Source organism: Drosophila ficusphila, unplaced genomic scaffold (genome assembly GCF_018152265.1).
Source record: "Drosophila ficusphila isolate 14025-0441.05 unplaced genomic scaffold, ASM1815226v1 contig_288, whole genome shotgun sequence".
In the NCBI taxonomy this organism is placed as follows: domain Eukaryota; kingdom Metazoa; phylum Arthropoda; class Insecta; order Diptera; family Drosophilidae; genus Drosophila; species Drosophila ficusphila.
In genome coordinates, this window is record NW_025064191.1 from 251782 (window position 1) to 273323 (window position 21542).

A 21542-nucleotide genomic window follows, 5' to 3' on the forward strand; every position below is an offset into this window, starting at 1 on the left:
AGTGTCATGGCGAATGCAAAATAAGCTTACGCATTTAGTTGACATAGCCGTCAGGGATAAACTGCCAGCTGGTCATCCAACTCAATGACAGTTGCACTTGCAGTTGGCCATCGCAAAATAGATTTTTAAGCCATCTAATGACAGGCAATTAGCTTGGATTTTTTCTAACTCTCACTTAATTGAATTTAATTGTTCTTTAGATATCGAATATAAAATGAGGGAGCTGAAAGGGTAATGGATTGACGTACGTGTTCTGCTAAATTTAAAGTAGTGAATGTTCGTGCAATTTATTACAATCCAAGCTCGTTAAATAATAATACTAAACAAGTAGCTTCTAACGAGTCTAAAAATAAACCGAATTTTTAATCAAAAAGTCTAAAAGAAGTTGCCCTGAAAAGTAGGCCACAAATCGCGCATCCCACCAGCGAATGGCGAATGGCGGGAGTCTCGGAGTCAGGAGCCTCGAGCGAGGCGGTCCATCTGGTTTTCATCTATTCGCCCCCTCCCTAAACCCTGACCTCCGACCTCCGACCTGACCCACCGCCTGACCGTGGGTCAATATTGGCTTGCTTTACTGCGCTCGGTTTGATTTTGTTTGCTCTTGGCTGCGAGCGTGCGGAGCGAAACTTTTGCCGCAAGACTCTCACACGCGCTGGATTCTCGGCGAGAATGTGTGCAAATGTCGGGGATATTCCATGGTTAAACAAAAGCATTTGCATGAAAATGTTTTACTTCTACTTGGAGTTTTGTGTGTGACGAGCAAATGGAGGGGAAACCAGTGGAGGGACTGAGGGACTCGGGGTTCCGGGGGCTCAGGGCTCGCCATTTGTTTGCTTTGTGCTTGGCCTTCCTCCGCCGCCGTGCAGTGCTAATTGAAGCGGATTCTGCAGCCCCCAAGAAAATTCACCGCCTGTAAAATGGAAAACTTAATCTGGAAAAATCAATCTGCAATAAAAATAAAATTAAGGATGCGACGGAAGAGAGCGACCAACGAAGAGGGGAGGCACATAAAGAAAAACCGAGAAAAATGGACGCACGCAGGACCCTCGGCCGAAGGCAAAAGGTGTGTGCGTCAGGATTACGCGGCGTTTCAGCATTTCGGCATCTCGAGCGGGCGAGGGTCCAAAGGATATTCATAAATAAATATCTGCAGGCATACAAATTGATAAGCTGGCAGTCAGGTCCCGCCCTAAGCCCCAGCATTCAGTTGCCAGCAGCCAGCATTCAGCAGCCATCCTGCGATGCCCAGACCCTGGCATCTTAATCGACAGACGCCGCATACCTTTTCGAGGCCTGCGAAATCGCCAGTCAACCCCGCCACTTCGAGTGGGAGGAGGAGTGGGGAGGGGGAGGTGGATTCCGGACAGGTCCCACCCAAACATCCCCCGACGACTGGCTGGCTGACAGGTAAACACTGGCTACACTCGAAGAACAAGTGGCCTCCACTCCATTGCGAAGGTCGTTTGGGGGGAGGTTTTTACCTCCATAAGATATATCAGAGGGGAAGATTAATACTCCTTTTTATTGTAAACAGAACTAAAATGATTCCGGAAATCGTAATCACTTAAATATTCACTCTTAAAATAACCACAAACATATTTCAATGCTTGTAGCTTAGCTAATGCAAATATTACACTTAACAATCTTGAATACTTAAAAAAATAAAATGTTTCTCCGATTTGTAGAGTTTTTTTAGGGATTCCAAGCGATTTTTTCCACGTCTCTTCCTTTTGCAGCATTCTAATGCCGTTCGTCCTTCAACAGGCGCTGCTCCTTTCACACGCAACGCCCATCTCCTGCCTCACTTTTCCCTTTTCACCGCGCATTGGCACATTTTCCTTTTGCTGCCTCCTCAGCTTTTTTCGCAGCCTTCTTCCCCCCGCTTTCCACTTTTCTTGGGGGCCCATTGAATTTTATTGTGCGCTCAAATTGTTTTGGTATTCAAGCTTAAAGCACGCGACTGCTTCTATGCCTGTGGTTGTGGATGTCCTGCCACTGCTGCCACCGCTGCCACTGCTCCTTCCTTCCGCCCGTCCGCTCCTTCGGCTCTTTCAGCTCTTTGTTGCTGCTGCAGGTCCTGCGACTGTGGGCTGGTGTGCGTGCGATGTTTTCGTCCTCGGCGATGTTCGCCTGCCTTCCAGCGTATCCTGTTGCTTGCGAAACGCAACCAGTTGAACATTTCCAGCAGGACTCTCTGGGCCTCGTCCCCGCTCGGCTTTCAATGTCGTCCTGCGGCGCTCTCTCGGCGAAGGCTTTCTTTCCTCTCTCGCTCTCTGGCTGCCTCTCTCTCTCTCTTCAAGATATTCGGCTGTTGCTTGGCACATGTTTAACGCGCAATTATTTTGGTCCTGTTGCGCTTTTTCCCCAGTTTGCGAGTGAGTATGGGTGGCCTGCCTAGTTTGTATTCAGACAAAGTCAACTCGAAGTCGCTAAAATAACGTAATTAATTCTGTTATCAAGCACTTAAAGATACTCTTAGTTTTTTTTTTTAATATTTAAAAATAAATAGTTCTAGTTCTTATAGTTCTTTCTTTATACATTTCCGATTCAAAGATGGATTCTGTCCTCTAAGAACTTTTTAAATGATGTATCCTCAAATTACAGAGTATTTACTAGTAAAAGTTGTATTGTATGTTTGGTATTTAATATAATTTTCTTGGAAATTTGTCTGTTTGGGTGATGTCCCTTTCCGAAACCCTCAGAGTGTCCTGATAACCAGCTCGCCATCGCTCCCATCAGCGCTTTCGCTTTCGCCTTGGCCATCCACATCGACATCAGCGTGATGACGGCCATCAGCATCATGGCATCGCCGTGGCATGCAACAATTATGGGCAACTCCACTCGGGTCCGCTGGTCCGCTCGTGCTGCGGAGCTGGCCGCCCGAGCGGATGGAGAGCGCGCACCTTGTGGCAAGTGCGTGGGCGAAGGGGGCGGGGCGATACGATGTGGCAGTGGGAGGTGGAGCTGCCTGCATCCGCATCCAGGGAAATCGCTTAGCTGTTGCTTCGTACGCGCCTCGCAAGGTGGAAATTGATATTACTTTTTAATGCTGGGCCAGCTGTGCCAGCAGGACTTCCAGTGCGCGACAGGGAAAGCTGTATCCCGCGAGCACGAGTGCGACAGAGAGGGAGAGAGAGAGCGGGGCTCGGCGAGAGCGCACAGGAGGCGCCGAAGGACCAAAGCTGCCAGCCTCGTCACAGTTCGAGTTGAGCCGTCTCGCGAGCAGGACACCGAACGCGGAGGCTGACAATCCTGGCCGATCCAAGCCGAGCCAGGAGCTAGGGAACCAGGAACCCAGGCCATAGGAGCCATAGCTTTCTAACTTCCCCGGCCAAGGTGTGCGTGTACATGTGCGTGTAAGTGTGCGTGTAAGTGTGCGCGAGTGTGGGTATCCTGCCTGATTCGCAGTCGCTGGTGTGCGTGTACATCCGTGTGTGTGCGTAACTCGGCTGCGGCCAAACAAACCTGAAACCTGAAAGCCAAATGAGTGACGAATAAGTTTAAATCCGCGCGCCCAACACACGCTACCTGAAAGTACACACTTTTCCCCAATAAATACAAACACTACTCGCATTTTGAAATAAAAACATTTTGACCGCAGGTGAGTGAATCGAGTGTGTGTCGAGAACGCTTGTTATAAAAGGACTCGCGCGGCAGGCTAGCAAATAGTTTAATTTCCGGTCTGGCCATCAGGCGAACATCCGGTTTCAGTTTTATTTCCGCCTTTCCGCCTGTGCTCACTGCTCATTCACATGTGCAGAGGCACGGGCTCCCAGGACTTAAATTAATTTTTCGTGCACTAGAACGAGTTTTAAACTGGCGAAAACAAGTTATAACTTTTACTTCTGAGATAGCCAAAATCTATCAACAGTTTTTATTCGCTTGGTATTATGAAACGCCAATGATTTCCCACTGAGGAAAACTCGATTACAAAGTTAGGTTGCTTAAGCTTTTCATCTTGCTTTTAAGTTGCTTATGCTTTGTTGCCCCCTCGAATTCGCTGCTCGACATGACGTTACCAAATACATCTCGAACAGCATTACTCCGGAGCTATTGATTTTTGGTGGCCCCCTAACGAGCTGGAATGTATTAACCGGGCTTATATCTCAGCCCTCGGGGGCTTTGAGAAAAGACGGCGGACCAACACCTTCCAGGCTGCGAAATAAAACAACTTAATGAAGCAAGAAATTGAAAACATTATCAAGGCGATTAATTATTGATACTTTGATGCTGCTTGCTGCTGGCCCCCGTCTAATTAATTTATAATTAAGTTAAGCGGGGCCCGGGGTCCTCTTCCTCTTGGATTCCTCTGGCCGGGCTTTAAGTTTAAGATGAGTGCGGGATAAGACCAACTTAAAGCTGTCCCCGCCACCTGGCCATCTGAACTTGCCAGCGATTGAGACCTTATGAACGTGACCCGCCTGCCTCATCGAGGCAATCAGTTTCGGTTCGGTGTGAGTTGGCCAACGCAAAGGCAGCCTTGGCCAACGCAGCCAACTGTCATTACTCTTGGCCCTAATCCCTGCCAAAGTTTGTGCCGCTCCACTCGAGGGGATCCGAGTACAGGGCTCACTGTAGTCCCTGCTCGGCACTTTCACCTGCCTCCGCGTCTGGCCGAAGTCTGCCCAAAGTGTTTTTATTATGCCATTTTAATTTAGATTCCTATCAATCAGTAATAAGCGTTCTGTCCACCGGCGCGGACCGAACAAAAGCGTAAAAAACGGAAAGATATTAGCCATTAAGGTCGGAGGCATTAGCTTAATATCCGCTTGATTTTTATTACAAAAACTTAATTTAATCGCGCTTTACGACTGAGTGGAGAAAGCTGCGACTGTGCTCAAAAATTAAATTTTACCGCAGTTTCAGCCACCTGAGGAAAAACATTACCTATTCATTATTGATCCAGTGAATGTTTTTCACTCTGCGCGTTTAGTTCTACTAAAATGGAATACATAATCATTCAATCAAGTGTTTGCTTTCATATTTTTCACGATTTTGTTAAAAGCAACTGTGTAGCAATGAAACTGAATTCTAATGAAAATAGTGAATCCTGTTAGTGGCACTGAGTACACATCTCTTCAATACTTTAAAAACTAATATCCCAGAGAACACTGAACGATAGATGTTGAATGTCAATCCCAGATTCGACAAATTTATTTGAATGTTCGAACAGGAATCACAAATGTATAGACACATCCCCCTGTTTTGGGCGGCGTTTTTATGGCATTAGAAGGAGTAAACAAAGTTGTTTAGTTTCCTGTTTTGAGCGGATATGCAAATCAAGCGGCAAAACTCATTTCGGATTCCACACAAAATAGCCAGCGACGAGACAAGAAAAAGTTGGCCAAAACAACAAACAGTGGTGGGCGGGGGGCGGGGTCTGGCTGAAAAAGAAAACTCATTCGGATCGTTTGCATAAATTTGCGTCTTATTTTGTTGGCAATTTATATGCGCAGCCGGGTGACACACGCATTTTAATTGAAAGCAAATAAAAGACTCTATAATACATAATATGACAAGCCATAATCCTGACAGCAACAGTTATGCATGCTGACAGCTCGCAGCGGAAAATGGGGGAAAGCGGGCCGCCAGTGGGGCGGGAAAGCCCGGAAAATGGACAGCGTTCGCAGGCAAATGCTGACAGGCCGGCCATCCCAGCGAACCTAATGGCATTTTAAGCAACTGAGCGATGGCCAGTGAAGGGGAATTCATGTCCGTCCTGTCCCTGTCCGAATGTATTCATTAATGTCTTCTCCAAAGTCAAAGTGTTTAAAATGTTGAACACGCTCGGGGCACATCCTTTGCCATCACAACACACACACACATGTGGCACCCCAGGATCCCAGGATTAAGCCTTTGTTTGGTCCCTGCTTAGCTTAGCCGCCTTTGGCTCATTCTGGCTGCGCTTTAATCAAAAGCAAAAATTAATTAACTTTATTCCGGGGCTCCCGTTGGCTTTTCTGCCGCGTGTGTAGTGAATAATGAACGACTCCGGATTGTGAGATGCAAAATCCCGAATTGCCGCTTCATTTGCACAACAATTTTTAATAAAGCAGCAAAGTGAGCGCGTTTTTTCGTCGGCTTCGGTGGATCCTGACCGGGGTTTCCGGACGCAAAGGCAAACAAGCGGAGGAGGGCCAAAAAAGTCCGGGCGAAAGATAAAAAGCGCGTAAACAAATAACCGACATGGAGCGCATAAAGCGAATGATGCTGGCCACAGGCGCAAATATTTATTTTACATTTTTAAATAAGTCGCTCACATTTGTTGTATTTGTGTTTGGCTTTCTGCCGTCCTGCTATCGGATATACACAAAAGTGCTGCAGAGGAAAAAATAAGCAGAGCTTGGTGTTTGCAAGATGGTTATCGGCTTAAACCTATTTGCCCACTAATTGAAGTCCCTCTTCTGTCCAGGAAAAGTGTATTCTCTTGTCTTGTCTGGCTGATATTCATATAAATGTCTCTTCTTTCCATTTCTAATTCGAACAATCAGTTTTTTTCGGCTGTGTACAGGAGAATGGATGGCTGTCTGGATGGGGAATGAAATTAATTGAATTTCGTTGGAATGTCCACTCATCACGAGAGTCAGGAAGGCTCCCTGTTTTTGCTCCCTCCGTTTCGCTTGCAAAATTGTGCAAAGTGCAGGTTTTTGCAGAAAATCAAAGGTTCTAAGTGGAGGGATGGGGGAAAAGCACCTCCGAACTCCCAGTTTTCCGCCCAACAGGATGCACTTGTCGTTTGCACACTCCTCTATTTACTTTCTGCGGCTCGACGAATTCTCAATTAAAATGTTTACCCTCAGTCCTGGGAAGCACTTTGGAGCAGCTCTTGTTCGCTGGTAATTTGCATACGTGGATGCGAGACCGAGTCCCGAAATACAATTTCTCGTTAAGGCCCCGTAAAAGGCAACTATTCGACGGGTGAAAAAGCGTTGGCTGGCTGAAATAAATTACGCTTTTTCGCTTGTTTTTAATCCCGAAGCATTAAATTATTCCGCAGAACTGAAGAGAACTTTGTGTGAATTAAACACAGCTTTAAAATGATTTTTTGGACAGAGCACAAATTATAATGAAATTTAGCAGGGGTCGCATAAAGATTTTTTTAAAATGTTGCTATATGTTTTGGGTACATGAAATGGATTTAAAGTGGTTGTGTTTTACGGAGTTAATTAGTTATAATATAAAGCTGTTTTGTTACCTTCATTTATTTACCTTTCTTTGGCGCCTAGGCATTATTTTATTTGACAATGTAATTTAAATGATTCTCCTTGTGCGCCTAAGAAATCCGAACCAGTCTGCCTCGTTTTCCCACTTGTCTTAACTTAACAAAATCGCCGCAGCAGCGACATTGACAAAACGGTACAAATTTTACAATTTCCTTGTGCCATTTAAAGCTCGTTCTCGTTGTCGTTCTCGTTCTGGATCTGAGTCGGCCGCCGGCTGTTGGCGTTGCCATTACCGTAACGCGGACTATCCTTAATATCCGGCCCACACAAAAAGGGAGGCAGGAAGGGAAGGGAAGGGAAGTGGAGGGGAGGTACAGGGAATAGGGAATAGGGATACAACATAGGACGGTGACAGAAGGTGGATAGCCACGGCGAAGTTGCCTTCGCGCGCTGTGTTTACATTTCGCTAAATGCGACCCTGACCCGCGTCCAACCTATCCGAAGCCCTCCCCTTCTCCGCCGAGGTCCTTCCACCTCCTCCCAGTCCCTTCGCGGTCCTTTCCCCAACGTGTAATCGCTCAAAGCAGCTGATAATGGCTCCACTAGCTGCTGCCTCCCATCCTTCAGTCCTCGCATTTCAACTACACTCGGAAAAGAGTATATCTCCAATGGCCTTGAAAAAAGATATGTTAAATAAAAAATAAAAAAGTCAATATTTGTGGAATATACATATTTGGAAACTAAAGCAGCCAAAGCTAACAAATTATATGTTATAAAAATCACTTATAAAAGATGATTTGTGTTTGTGGGTTTTGTAATATTTCTTGATTATACAAATTCTTTACATAATTTCTTCTCCCTTCTCAAAACTATCCCTAATTAGTGACAATTTTTCCATGTGCACTACTGGCAAACAAAATTTGCCGCATTGTTTGGCCGCTCTCGTTCGCAGCTCCCTGCAAAATTGACATTTTATGCCTTTTCCACGGGGCGAGTGGAGTGGATTTTTCCGCTTTCTCCGGGCGGATTGCAGGGGGATGAGATGGTCTAATGAAATATTTGAGCCAGGCCAGCCGAGAGTCGTGTTATGAGTGCAGCTTACGTTTTGGGCCTTGATTAATGTAATTGGCGCCCGAGGGTCACGGTTACCGGGAGTCTGACACTTTGGGCCGAGTTGTGTACTGTTTACTGTGCTCTGAGTACTGGGAACCCGAGATGATTAATGCACGTGCCGTCCAGCGGGCAACAGGCTGGGCCAAAAGTTCAGCAACGAAAATAAACGCCGAGCTGGGCCAGCTGGAAATCGAAAGTAATTCTGCTGAAATGCAAAACTTTCGGAGCGGAACCTCGGGGTCCAGCGGCCAGTTAGCGAGCGAGCTGTTTGCTCAAAGTTTTAGGTAAAATCTCCCTACTTTTTGCCTGGCTTTCCCCCTCTTTTTTTTTAAACGAACCCTCCCAACCGATATCGCAATATTGCAGTGTGGAAACCGAGAACCTAGAACCGAGAACCGAGCAACAGTTTGGCGAAAAGTTGGCACAAACATTTATCAAACGAGCTGAGCGAAACTTTTCGCCCCGAAAGCGCTGTAAAAAGGGAAATGGGGCAAAAACTATTTGCGGTCCGTTGACAATAAAATACCCTTTATGGGTGAGTCATTTGGCGAATAGACCCCCGGGTTCGCGGAGTAAATATTTCGGGCTTTACTGCATAAATATTGCCCGCAATTCGGGTTCATCTGCCGATGAATTCGTCTGCCCGGGACCATAACTTCTTATCGGAATGTATTCAATTTGGTTTGATTGCCCGGGCTCAACCTTCGCAGGGTATTAGAGTCCCATTCCCCTTCTCGGCTGGGGAAACTTTTCTCCCGGCCTTTTCCCCGGCTTTCCCACACAAAGTCGACATTTTTTCGCTTTGTTGTTCCTGGTTTCGTGGCTGCGGCTCCTGCGGTTTTGCGGGTATCCTTGCGCCGCCATGTTGCCACATCTCATGTGCAGGACGCAAATTACAAGGCGGTCGTGCCAGTTGGGCAATTGCCGCTCCCAGAAACAGAAGCAGAAACAGCCAAAAGGATTGACAGTTATTAAAAATGAAACGAGGCAATTACGCTCTGGTTTTGTTGCCAGTTGTTTTCGAGGCGTGTTTTTCTGGCATGTTTAACGGGCGCTTACATTTGCATACTTCTCGGCGCGGCTAGCTGTCCGTGTGTGTGTTCGTATGTTAGGGTGAACCTTAATTCGCTCATTTAATTTACTTCTTGTTTTAGAACTGAGGAACACGGAATTTATATGGGCGAATAAGTGATATAAAGCAAACTTGTTATGCTTTAAATAACAAGAATTCAACCTCACAGGACCACCCTAATGCGTTCGTTGTTTGTTCGCCCGAGTGCGCCTTTGTTTGTGTTTGTTGGCGTGGCCGTGCATATGCTGATTGCTGCCAAGCCTCCAAATGCTTTCGCCTTATCGCAGGGCCTTTAAAATCGGCAAAGCCAAGCGCCAGAACTCTAAACTTTTCATTCTTGCAGCTGAGCTCGGCCATAAATCAAATATGTGTGCAAATTTGGCTCGTTTCTGTTTTTCTTTGTGTTAGACTCGTTTTTCATGGCGCAGCAAAATTTTTGTGGCGCATTAAGAGTCGTTTTGGCGAATTTCAGCCGCCCCATCCCGGAAAATTGAATTCCGTGTTTCTCTTTTTCCGCAGTCTCGAATTCGCTTTATGTGCAGTCATCTCCGTTGGCCGAAGAGCCTGGCCAAATCCCAGGCGTGTGCTTAGCCAGAAAACGAACCGAACCACGAGGACGATGGAGAAATATTAGCCGGGGTCGGCTGCCATATGCCAGCGTCTGTTTGGGCCACTCCCTAGCAGACTTACTCGCATAGTGGGCCAATTAAAACGGGGCAGCGGGCGTGTTATTCGACCGACTGTTGCTCCTGCCGGACTTTAACACGGAGAAAAACGCTATCCAAACAGGGGAATTTGGTGTCAAAAAATAGAAAAACCTATGCAAATAAAAATAACCCATATTAAAGCCATGAATTCCTAAAGCTTAAATCAAGGACAACCACCAGTGACATTGGAAAAGAAAAAGAGAAAAGAGAGAGAATTATTTTAATTAAATATATATATATATTTAAGACTATTCAGGAACTGGCTTTAAACTCCAACTGTTTCGCAAGTTGCTCAGGGAAAAAATACTTATTACAAGAAAGTTTTCCTTAATTTAAAAGCAGCCGTTTTTGCCTTCAGTGAAGTTGCTCAACTTACACTTCCGCAGATAGCGAAAAAGTGAAAACTTTGCATAATAATGAGCAGTTTATTTGCCCACCCAAGTGTGTGTGTGTGTTTGTGTGTGTGCGATTGTGTGAGTGGTTTCCGGTTACAAGGTCCTGGCTTGTTCTTTTCCCGCTTTTTCACTTTTCCGCTTTTCCTGGCCACCCACAACAAACGGAGCCGAATTCAAAGGCCCGAAAACTTGGCCGGATTCTCGTGTTTTTCTTCCATTTGCAGCAGAAATTGTTTCGATGTTTTGCTAGCTGCGCTGCTTTGATCAGATTAGTCGTCCTTCCGGGGAAAGGAAAATTTATTTCTGGAGGCCATCGATTTGCTGAATATTAAAGGCGTCTGCACCTGAAGTCCTGCTTAAAGCTCTCCGAGTTTCCTCAAACGAGACGGGTAAACAAATGTTTGGTTTCTTCCGGGAAAGTTTCGTTTGTTTTGGCCATGGGTGTGTTGCGAGTTCTAAGTTGCTCTGTTTGCCATGCACTTTGTCTGCTGTCCGGAGCACTTGCACCGGGTGCTGTTTGCCCAAGAGTGTGGTGGTGCACCAGCCACAGGAAGCTCCCAAAAACCAGCCGAAAACCAGCTGAAAACCAGCAGAAACCCATCCACACACAACAGCAGGCGGCGTTCTCGCAAACAAAACGCACATCAAATTTGCATAATTTTGCGCAAAGTAATGTTTGCACAAACAGAGCGAACCACACTCGCACCACCCAGCCGAACCACCCGAGGAACCACCGCTTTTGCCCAGGAGTTCCAGCAACAGGCAGCAGTCGAAAAATGCGAGCAACTTGTGGGGCGCATTAGTTGGCGGATTTAACGAGCCGTTTTGCATTTAACATGTGCCGAGCAATGAAATCTGGTCCTGAGCCCCCGAAAGAGGTCCTTGGGCTAATTAAAGATACAGTTTGCAGATCTAACAATGATTTTTAAATGAGCTGTCGGCGACAGGATGTGCGGTGGCGGGAATCCTGGGAAGCCTGCGAAATGGGAAAATCCCAGCGGTTTGGGGCATTGTGTGGCTGCGTAGGTGGATGCCACCGCGTTGATTGACTGCCGCTGTCAACTTATTAAGTCAGAAATGTTCGGGAACGACGCCCACGACGCAGCCGCACTTTTCGAGTGAATTATTAGCATCTCTAAAAATACTTCTCCGAGCTTCGTGGGAAAGGAAAGCCTGGCGGACTTACTTCAAAAACATTTCCAGAGGAGTTCTAGCTCAGAGACTTATCTGATTCTGGGAATGTGATGCTGCTTGTGATGGTTATAAGTTATATGTATATTACTGAATTTCCATAGAGCATGAACAATATTGTAAGCACATTGTTCTTAAGCTTACAATATTCAGCAATAATATTTATAGAACACAACCGCCACGACTGACTCATTGCAAAGCTTTTCCCTTCAAGGTAACCAAGAAAGGGTTTACGAAACGATTCGAATGCTCTTTCAGAGCGGGCTTTGTACAAACACAATCCAAGTCCGGGAGCTGAAAATAAGGCACCTGAAGTCCGTCTGGCCCTCGCGACCTTGGACACACTAGTGGCGCACCTGTGCGCAGATGTATTTATAAGCCGCGTTGCCTTGGCACTGAGTGCGCGTCAAATGTTAATGATGTGGCCTTAGCTGCACTTGTTGAGCCCTCCGGCCGACTTGGCCACACTCGCAGACCCACTGAGAACCTGAATGAGAATGGGAATTCGAATGGGAATGCGAATGTGAGTCGTTTGCGGCATCCTGGCACTTTGCGCCCCGACAATCTGTATTGATTATTGCGTTTATGGCTGGCAGCCGGAGCATAAGGGCGGAATCGAGCACTGTTTGTATCCTGGCAGCGGGATCCCAGGTCCTGGCATTGTGGCCAGAGCCAAGTGCAAACACAAATGCGAGTCGAGGCAGCAGCAGCTGTCTTTGATAGCAGGTAAATCAATATTTTCCAATATAAACGCACGAAGGCAATATGTTTTGTGTCTGTGGGCAGACAAGGCTCTGCCAAACAAGGCAGCTCAAAGAATCCCGCATGCAAATCAAAGCCCTTTCCCATTTTTCTGCAAATATTGCGAGGAAATTGAAAAGGAATGGGAGAAAGCACTTATTGCGTATACGCACTGTGCGCAAAAATATTTCCGAGAAATAAAACTTTAGTGAAGATAAAATTTACGAGAAATTTAGCATTTTGGTTTGCCAAAAATTGATTTCCTTTTTGATTTTCCGTTTGTGGTATTTTTAATATAGCACTTGAACCTCTTTAATATAAAGTTACAAATTATTAGAAGTTAGGTTACTAATGAATAAAATTTCTAGAGATAGGTATAGTTTATATTTTACTTCTTCATTTCTTTATTGGCTCATTGCTCTTATGCATTATAAGCTATGATTTCCCCTCCCGGATAAACCCATTTGAAAGTCTAAAATTGTCAAGAATATTAGATTTCCAATTCTGATTGCCAAAAACTCTCCGCTCCACTCGAATCCCTTTCTGCATAAGCGAAGCCATCGGAACTACTCAAGGACCATTTGATTTTGAAATCTGATTGCCAGGGACGTGGAGCAATTTTGTTTTCGCAGAAGACGCCTTTTGTGCTGTTTCACGTTGCTACTTGCTACTTGGAGTTGCAGCCCCAGCTCTTCCCGGAATGAAGCGGAGTGCGGAAAAGCATTTCGGAGAACGGGGGAGTGCCGAGGACCTTTACGAGTATTGGGCCACTTTAATCCGCTCATTAGGCAGCAGCTGCAGCAAGTGGCAGCTTAAAACGATATTTATATAAGAGCTTTGCGCTGGCAAAGGGATAATGCGACTTCGGACGAACCCTTGCTGCCGAGGAACATAAATTATGGGTCTAATGGCTGTGATGGCTGCGATGGCTGGATGGCTGGAATACCGATGTCCCGAGCCGAAGACACAGAAACACGTAGCAGTCGACCGACGGAATTGTCAGTTTTCCGCTGCAATGGCGTGCTGCATGTTACGGCTGCTTATTAAGCCTGGCATTTTCCATTTCCATTTCCCGGCTGAGTGGTAGCAGCTGGCGTGGGGCATGCCCCGCTGCACACACGAGTCCTGCAGCGCGGCCACTTTCTCCTCCGCTTCCCGCCTTCCATTATTATTTATTTCGAGGGGTGGCCATGATCTAAGGCTGCGCCTTGAGTAAACATTATTAAATTGCCAGCCCTGCTCGGAAATCCTAAAATAACCATGGCAGTCGAGTGGCGAATGGCGGGGGTCGAGGGGAAGGGAAATTGTCATTTTCATATGGGAAAGCGACCGCACACTCGCACTGAGAAATGGCAGGCATCAGGCAGCCAAGGTTACTATTATTGCCAGGCCAAAGTGGACACACACACAGACACAGAGAGAGGGAGGCAGGGCACACACACACCCACGCAGACCCCCACACACACACACACAGAACTTGTTGCTCGGGTTCCTTTATCCCTGTCGTGCGCGCTGATTATCCTGTTTTCTTTCTCCGCTCGGGTTTATTAGAAAACTGTCAGCAACTCTCCGCACGCTCCGGCGCACACTTGACATTTATTTATGCAAAAATGTGAAATCATTTGTGAAACTTGCCGTCAACGCACAGCTTCCCCCACGAAGGCCATCGAAAGGACTCGATTGCGAAAGGACCCACGCCTCGTTGAGCCTTGGCTACAATCCTGTGGTGACCGGAGAAAAAATTGCGCCTATGAATCAAGTTTTTTGCGCCGCCCTCGCACGGAAAAACGTCGCTCGAAAAACGCTCCACAAGTGAGTGGTTTTTGTTTTCCTTTTCGCCTTCCACTTCGGACTTTTCCTGCTCGGAAAAAGTGGGTGCTAATAACTTATAATTGGATTAAAAACTTTTTGGGAAATCATCAACACAGTTGCCATACGCAGACTAAATAGTTCTAGTTTCTGATTTCAGTGGTTCCTGCTACAAATCTGTAGTTTAATTTTTGCCAAATTTCTGCCATTTTCTTTTGAAAGGAGCTTTTCCTCCTAACCAATGGTGCAAGCCACCGAATTGATTTTTATTTATACGTCAGTTTCACCTTATTGCATACCAAATTAGTTTCCGGTATTTGCTTTGCACAAAATGGTTTCTTTTCTGTGGAAAATCTGATTAGGACTTAATAACACTATAGATTTTTTTAGCTTACCAGCTAGTTTTCGCATACATCTTTGCGATATTTTTCTGGAAGTCTTTATTTCGTAACTATCTCATAAAGTGCTTAACAACTTAGTAATGTATCGGGTCATTTAACTGACAACCAAAGCTAACGATTCATTCCAATTAAGTAGTTTAATATCCGTCCTAAAAGACAATACGCCTCATGTGAAACGCAGTTAAAGGATTTTTGATCTGGATAACTTTTTCCATAGGTTTTTCGCTGCGTTTAAGCTTGGTCGAAAGTAAGTGTGACTTTCAAGCAAAGTTGATGCCGACTATATTTGTTCCACATAATCCTTAAAGCGTGAACAGCCCGATCTCCTTGGCTTTGAACTAATTTCTTTTGTCGCATTCAAATCAAAGGCACACGTGTGTCCGGTGCTCTTCCGCCGCCAGGAAGTCAGATCCTGCCGCCAGGATGGCTCATTAGACAAAGCGCCGTTCCAAGTGAAATACTTGTGTGCCCGCCCGGTTATTGCTCCATCAGGCCAAAGCACCCTCTTCGCCGTATTCGGTTATTGACTGATACAGTCATTTGCGCATAAGAGGTTCTTTGGCCTTACAGTGAGCCAAAAATAACAACGAAATGTATTTTATATTGATTAAAGTATTCCTAACAAAAGGTATAAAGCTTGTAAAATAGTGTGATTCAATCAGAAATGTTTTAGTCAGTATCAGTAATGTTTCAACTGGGTATTGATTACCTGTTGATCATTATGCCTGGCATTTTCGCCTTGTGTATGACTAGGGGCTGAATTTAAAAGCGGGAGGGGGAGGGGGCGAGGCCTTAACCCGAATGCCTGGACGCATATCGGGCGGCAATATCTTTGGCACACTTCACTTCACTTAGACAAACAGGCGGAGGCAGCAACACACTGCCGGCAACGCAGCCTGTTGTTGATTGAACAAAGCCAGCTGGCATTGGACCGAAGTGGAGGGGAGGGGCAGCATGGTCCGGGTTAACTTTCCGCCATGCCGAGATCCTGATTTCGATTCGGATTCGGATCCAGGCCCAAGGCCCAGAGCCACCGGCACGTACGTCCAGGATGTCTGACTGGGTGACTGACTGAGTGACTGGCAGTCTGGATGTCTGGCTTTCTGGCTCTCTTTCTAGCAATTTAAGCAAGTTTGGCAGTGCTTCATAATTTCACTTCAGCCAGGCTCGTCGAATACTTTCGGCCAAGTTTTCGGCTTTATCCCGTGTGCTCGACTGACTTGAAGCCGTCGAAATGGACTTTCGCCCGGACTCGGAGCCCGAGCCTCCAGCTGCCTTTGTGTAATTTATGCTTTTGTTTTTCGGGCTGTCGTCGACTGACAGCGACAACTTCCGGCCAACAACTACGAGTACATTTCTCATTTACTAATTTAAATAAACTTTCAACAAGAGCTCCAAGTCGCCGAAAGTTTCGGCCACAGAATTCTGCACTCAGAATGTGCCACTTGAGCGTAATGAGGATGTCCTGTGCCGAAAATGTGCCCACACTACGGAGTGTCCTCCAATTTCCGCACATACAACTTGGTGTTGCACACCCGAGGGCGTCGAAAGAAGGCGGCCCATTGTGAATGCCCGAATGCCCCGGGGAGTCGCGCGACCGCAGCCCAGTTGGCCAACTTTCATAATTACGAGAGTAACGACAACAGCCACAAGAAGGCTTCAGATCCAGCTACATCCCCTCCCCTGTATCCCCCGTATATATACTATACTATACGTATTTATTTTATATACACACAGCACGAAACAGCAACTGCAACAGGGCCACAAATGCCGCAGCCGTCGAAAAGTTTCCAAGTCAGCCGAATTTATGACAGGAATATACTTTTGCTGCACTCCGGCAGCTTAGTAGGTACTTATTGCTCGTAGAGAAAACGGAGGGGGTCGGCTGCTGTGATAAAGTATTAATAGAGAGGACACAAGCCCCCTCAAGCAGAATCGATAATGGAGAGTGTCAGGGGTCCTCAATTTACATGCTCGTGTTTACCAAACGGAAACCCAAACAAAGGATTCTCGAAGTAATTACTACACATTTATTTGCGAGAACCGCAAATCGATGGGCTGAAAATTGAATTGCTAGCCAGCAAGATTGATTTCGATCGAATGGAAATTGATGTATTTGAATCGCAGGACTCCGATTGCAGTTCAGTCTTTTAGGAAAGCTTTCCGCCCTGCCGAATACGAGTATAACTTATGATTTATGCCCCCATTTCGCATTCGACAGCTGTCTGATGCCAGGAAATACTCACAACCTCCTCTCGGACTCTTTCAGGGCTCCAGTCACGCAGCCAGATTTCGATTCGAAAGCCAGAAAACCGAGTGCACATCGACGGCGCACAACAAATCGAGCAGCAGGATGCCGATTCGAGGCTGATGATGATTTAGGTGGAAAAGGATCCGCAACAGTAGCCACAGTCCACAGCCCATTGAGGAAGAAGCTGAAGGCGGTGGCAGCAGGACGGAAATGAAATCAAATCGCACAGGTAATTTGTTGCCACAATGACCAGAAGAGAGCCTACATTCAGCCTTCAGCTTGTTGAACTTGTGGGCGAACACAAAAGTACTTGCGTATTAAATAACACTATTACAAGGAGGTGTTTAAAAATATACATACTGAAAATATAGTTTAGAATTTCCCAAGCAATATAAACAAATTTTATCAGCGATTAGCATGATATTTCTTGGAGTGTTGCTCCCAAAACCAAGTGGGTATGCATTACAAATGATGGGATTACTGAGCGCAGATGATTAGGTTTGAGCTGCAGAATCGACCCGAACATCATGTGAAGCCTGCGGCTTTCCGCAGCCCGAGAACGGAGAGTCCTGGCAAGGATGTGCGGTCGAATAATGGCCTCGGCGTCTGTTCGGCGTCTTCGGGGCGCCTTCCTCTATCTTGCTTCCTGGCAGAGCCAAACCACAGCAATTACTGCTCCTATTGCTTGCGGATCAATTTAAATTGCGGGGCTCAATAACAGCATGCCTCCGCTGCGGTTGCCACGCCCCCATTACACCCACCGCCTCCTTGATTAATATGTATGTAAATACATTAACATGAAAAATGACTTGGGGCTGTGACTGCCCACGCGGCGTATGCGCAATATGTTACACATCAAACGCAGAATGGATTCTGCCCGTCTCGATTTGTCATAAATTACGGGCTCCTTGTTTATTTTTGAGCTTTTTCCGGGGAAGCTGGAAGAGCGTGTAATTAGAGCTCGATCAGAGGGAATTAGCCCAATTTGCCCGAAAGTTAAAACCCATTCGGTGGGGATTATGGAAAATGCATCGATGCGGATTGCAATCAAATTAATGAATATAAGTGCTGAGTATTTCGTAAATAATAAATCGGAGAAGGGAAGGCTGGGAGGACGGATTGTGTGCGATTGTGGGGAATTAAATATGCGTCTGTCTGCTGGCCTGACATTTGACCTTCCGGCCACACAGATTTGTTAAATGTTGCAAGAGCGTTTGGATTGGTAATTGAGAATAATTCCTGTTTATTTGTCCTTTCGTATATCGCTTTCTCAGTAAGCTGTTTGCTATTCGAAAGGATTTTACAGAAAGAAATTTCGAACAACCTTGATACTATATGTCACAATATATAATATGAATATTTATAAAAATTAAAAGCAGGAGAGCCAGCTTTTATCCTTTTTCTTCTCTGTGTCCTCAAGCACATGCAATGCAATTTACAGAGCTCCGCCTGCTGAAAGTTGCGAGGCATTCCCTGAATGTCGGAATGAAAATGGGATTGGGATCCGCAGGAGACAGCCGGGGGAGAAAAGAGGTCCTGCAGGACCGCAGACAGACAGCTGCGACAGGCGAGACACGTGTAATGTGTAATGTGTAATGTGTTATGTGCTATGTGTAATGTGTGGTGCGATAAGTAAGCACAACAACTGCTCGGAACGACAGTGCGCGCAATAACAATAGTGACGGCATGTGTTCGAGTCACGGATATCGATGGGCAGACACGATTAAGCATAATGCCTGAAGGAAACAGAAGGGAAAGCCACAGCGGATGGCTGGAATCCAGGTTGCCGTGTCCTTGGCAGAACTAAATGTATTTTGTGCTCTTTTGCATATTTATGACAATTTATTTGGCTTGCGCTCATATTTTAATTGACTTTGTTGACGGGCCACGAGGTCGTCCTTCCAAGGACGAGTTGAAGGCAGGACGAGGGGAAAGGGAGGGGGAAAGGGAAGGGGAAGGGGAAGGCCAGAACGACATTGAATTCGCATTAGATGCGCTGCAAAAGTTCATGAGGCCGTTGAGCTGCTCTTTCGGTTCGGGCCTCTGTTTAGTTGGCCGACAGTTCGACATTGACATTGACATTGGTACATCCTTCATGCATATGCTGAATAATTAACCGACTGTGTGTTCGAGCACAAAGGCAGGACCTTGACAGCCAGTCAGCTTAACCTTAGCCCTGCTCACTTTGGCCGGCATTTAATTACGCAACGAGTGCCTAGCACTTTGTGGAATATTCTGGCCCAAAATGAATGCTGTCTAAGGATACACTTGTCGAATTTAGTTCACTTATTAATGAATAGAAACCTACACCTTAATACTCAGATACTCATTCGGGAAAAGGGTTTCGAAAACGGAGACCTCAGGCTTCCGTTTTATGAGTGTACAAGTCTCGTTTTGCAGGCACTTGCTGAAAATAATTATAATTATTTTTTATTGCCGGCGGCATTCGCCGCCTTGTGGTTAATTAATTGCGGTCACTTGGCTCTCAGCTTCCCAGTCCGCCGAAGTCCTTTCGCTCGTGCCATCGCTTAACGGCCATTAAGCCTTTTTTCTGGTTTCTGGTTAGTCGGGGTTTTGTTGTATCGGAGCTCGGTTTTTATGTGCCGCGCTTCTTTGTTCTCCGCTCCGTTTGATTTAATTTCCCCCGCCAGCCGTGCGTAATTAATATAAAGTTTTTGCAGCAAATAAATCAGGGGATGCCTAGAAACGATGCCCTCCTAATAGGAGAGCCAAGTGGCGTTTCCCTGGCTGCTGGTTTTATGACGAGCAGAGCAGACAATTACGCACCGTCTACGCCCTTAAGTTCGCATGAAACTGCGTTGAATTTCACGCATTCCTAATGAGTTTGCCACGTCGGCGCGACTTCATAAATGTGAAAATGCGACGCCCCCTTTTCCAGAAGAGGGGCGATAAGGGGGCGTGGCAGTGTTGCGTGTTGTCATGCAAGAAAATCGTCGTCGAGCTGCACATTTTACAAAGCGTTAATGAGCGCTGGGTGAACTCGGGGGTTTTGTGTCCATATCGGTATCAAGTTGATTTGGCCGGGGCTTTAGTGCTATACAATTATACAAACACAACTTGTTAGTAACTAAAATTCATTTGTATGTTATTCAAATTATTAACATGCTATACACTCAACTATAGAGGAAATATTTTACTCCTCCGGCATTTAAATAACACAAATACACTCAATCATCTTTAATATTAATTTCCCTTAAACTTCACTTTACTTAAGAGATTTAAGGCAATGAATTCGTAATGAGGTTTTGACTGAAGTTTTTTCTCGCCCTACTTCAATGATGGCCACACGTCGTATGCGTAATTCCGTCCAATATCAAACAGGGCGACTGCGAATACGTAATATTTGCTAAGCACTCCGCCATCGCTCGATGTTGATTGTAGCCAGTGCATTTGGCCGATGGGCCCATTGTCCATTGTCCGCTGTCCAGTAAGCCGTGGCCCAAATGCTTTGCACAATCAGATCTGGAGGAGAGGCGAACGCACTTTGGGCCAGCAGTATTTGCTGGCCAATCAATGGCTCCAATCGAGGCACGCAACTCCTGGCGCTGTGAAGTGCATGGCAATGGTTTCAGTTGCTGGCCCAGTTCATAATCAAATGTAGCCACACAAAGCACAACCAATTCCCCCGGCGACAGAGGAAGGAGACCCAATCCGAGAGAGCAAATAAAATTTTCAAATAAATAATTTATGAAACACGAGCCACAAATTGAGTGTAAAACCCGGAGCCGAGCACAATGGCAGGTCATTAGTTGGTGGCAACAGTTGGCCAAAACAATCTCGAACAATGCGTGCAGCAGACAATTCGTTTGCCGAGTGAAAGCACTTTGATTCGATTTCAATTAAGATGTGAGTCGACACTGTTGACAGGATACGGATGACGACGTGTCAACAGTTTTGCGGCCAACCAGAACCAGGACGCAAGGCGAAGTCCTTGAGAGGAAATCGAGGCATCAGCCTCCCATTGAATGCTCAATGCTGAAGCACTCTTGCTCAGGCTTTTGCTTCTGCTTCTGCTTTCGCTTTTGCTTTGATTAAACGTCAAGCTGCAAGTATCGCCGTGTGCGACCGCAGCCAAGTGCCACTCGAGCCACATGAGCCACGCCCTACTCCAGTGCCACGCCCCCTTCTCCCCCTCCCTTCCCCTGGCATTTGAATAATTGAGTTTGGCAGCAGTTTAAACGATTGCCAGCCTTTGTTTGCCAGCCCTCCTGCGAAAAGCTCAGCGTTTTCGGCGGGCGTAGTTTTATTTCATTGCGCGCGTACGTGTTTCGCATGGGGAAAACCCCGGGAAATTGTAAGTGCAAATGGAAATGGAAACGGTCGTGTAGGAGCGAGTGTGGCATGTGCTGTTCCCTCGACCCATCCGCAATCGGAATCAGACGGCAATCTGTTCGGCCAGCCCACAACATCCACGGCCCTCCGCTGTTTACTTCCAGCAATTAAACCTTTCCAGGATGTCCAAGGGATGTTCAAAGTAGCAGGGATCGTGTAGCCGCCGCGTAAGCCGTCGCTGTCAATTAGCCAGCCTGGCGTTGACATCCGCTTGCCACTTGGCCGAGCCGTGTCCTGACGGAGGAGCCAACACTCCGCGGTCCCTGCTTCATTAAGAACCCTGTTTGGCCACCCATTTCGCCTGCCCGGAAAGCACTGAGACAAAATGTTCTGCCCTCGAATTGAA

At 46.3% G+C, this 21542-nt stretch overlaps 1 protein-coding gene across 1 annotated transcript in view; it reads left to right on the forward strand.

The window, feature by feature from the left end:
- The first annotated feature begins 3213 nt into the window (after positions 1-3213).
- LOC108099125 (regulating synaptic membrane exocytosis protein 1) overlaps positions 3214-21542 on the forward strand; it is a 57906-nt gene continuing 39577 nt past the window's right edge. Inside the window, exons 1-2 of the mRNA XM_017202462.1 lie at positions 3214-3601; positions 16862-17072. The gene's annotated coding sequence lies outside the window, so the exon portion shown is untranslated. The remainder of the gene's footprint in view (positions 3602-16861; positions 17073-21542) is intronic.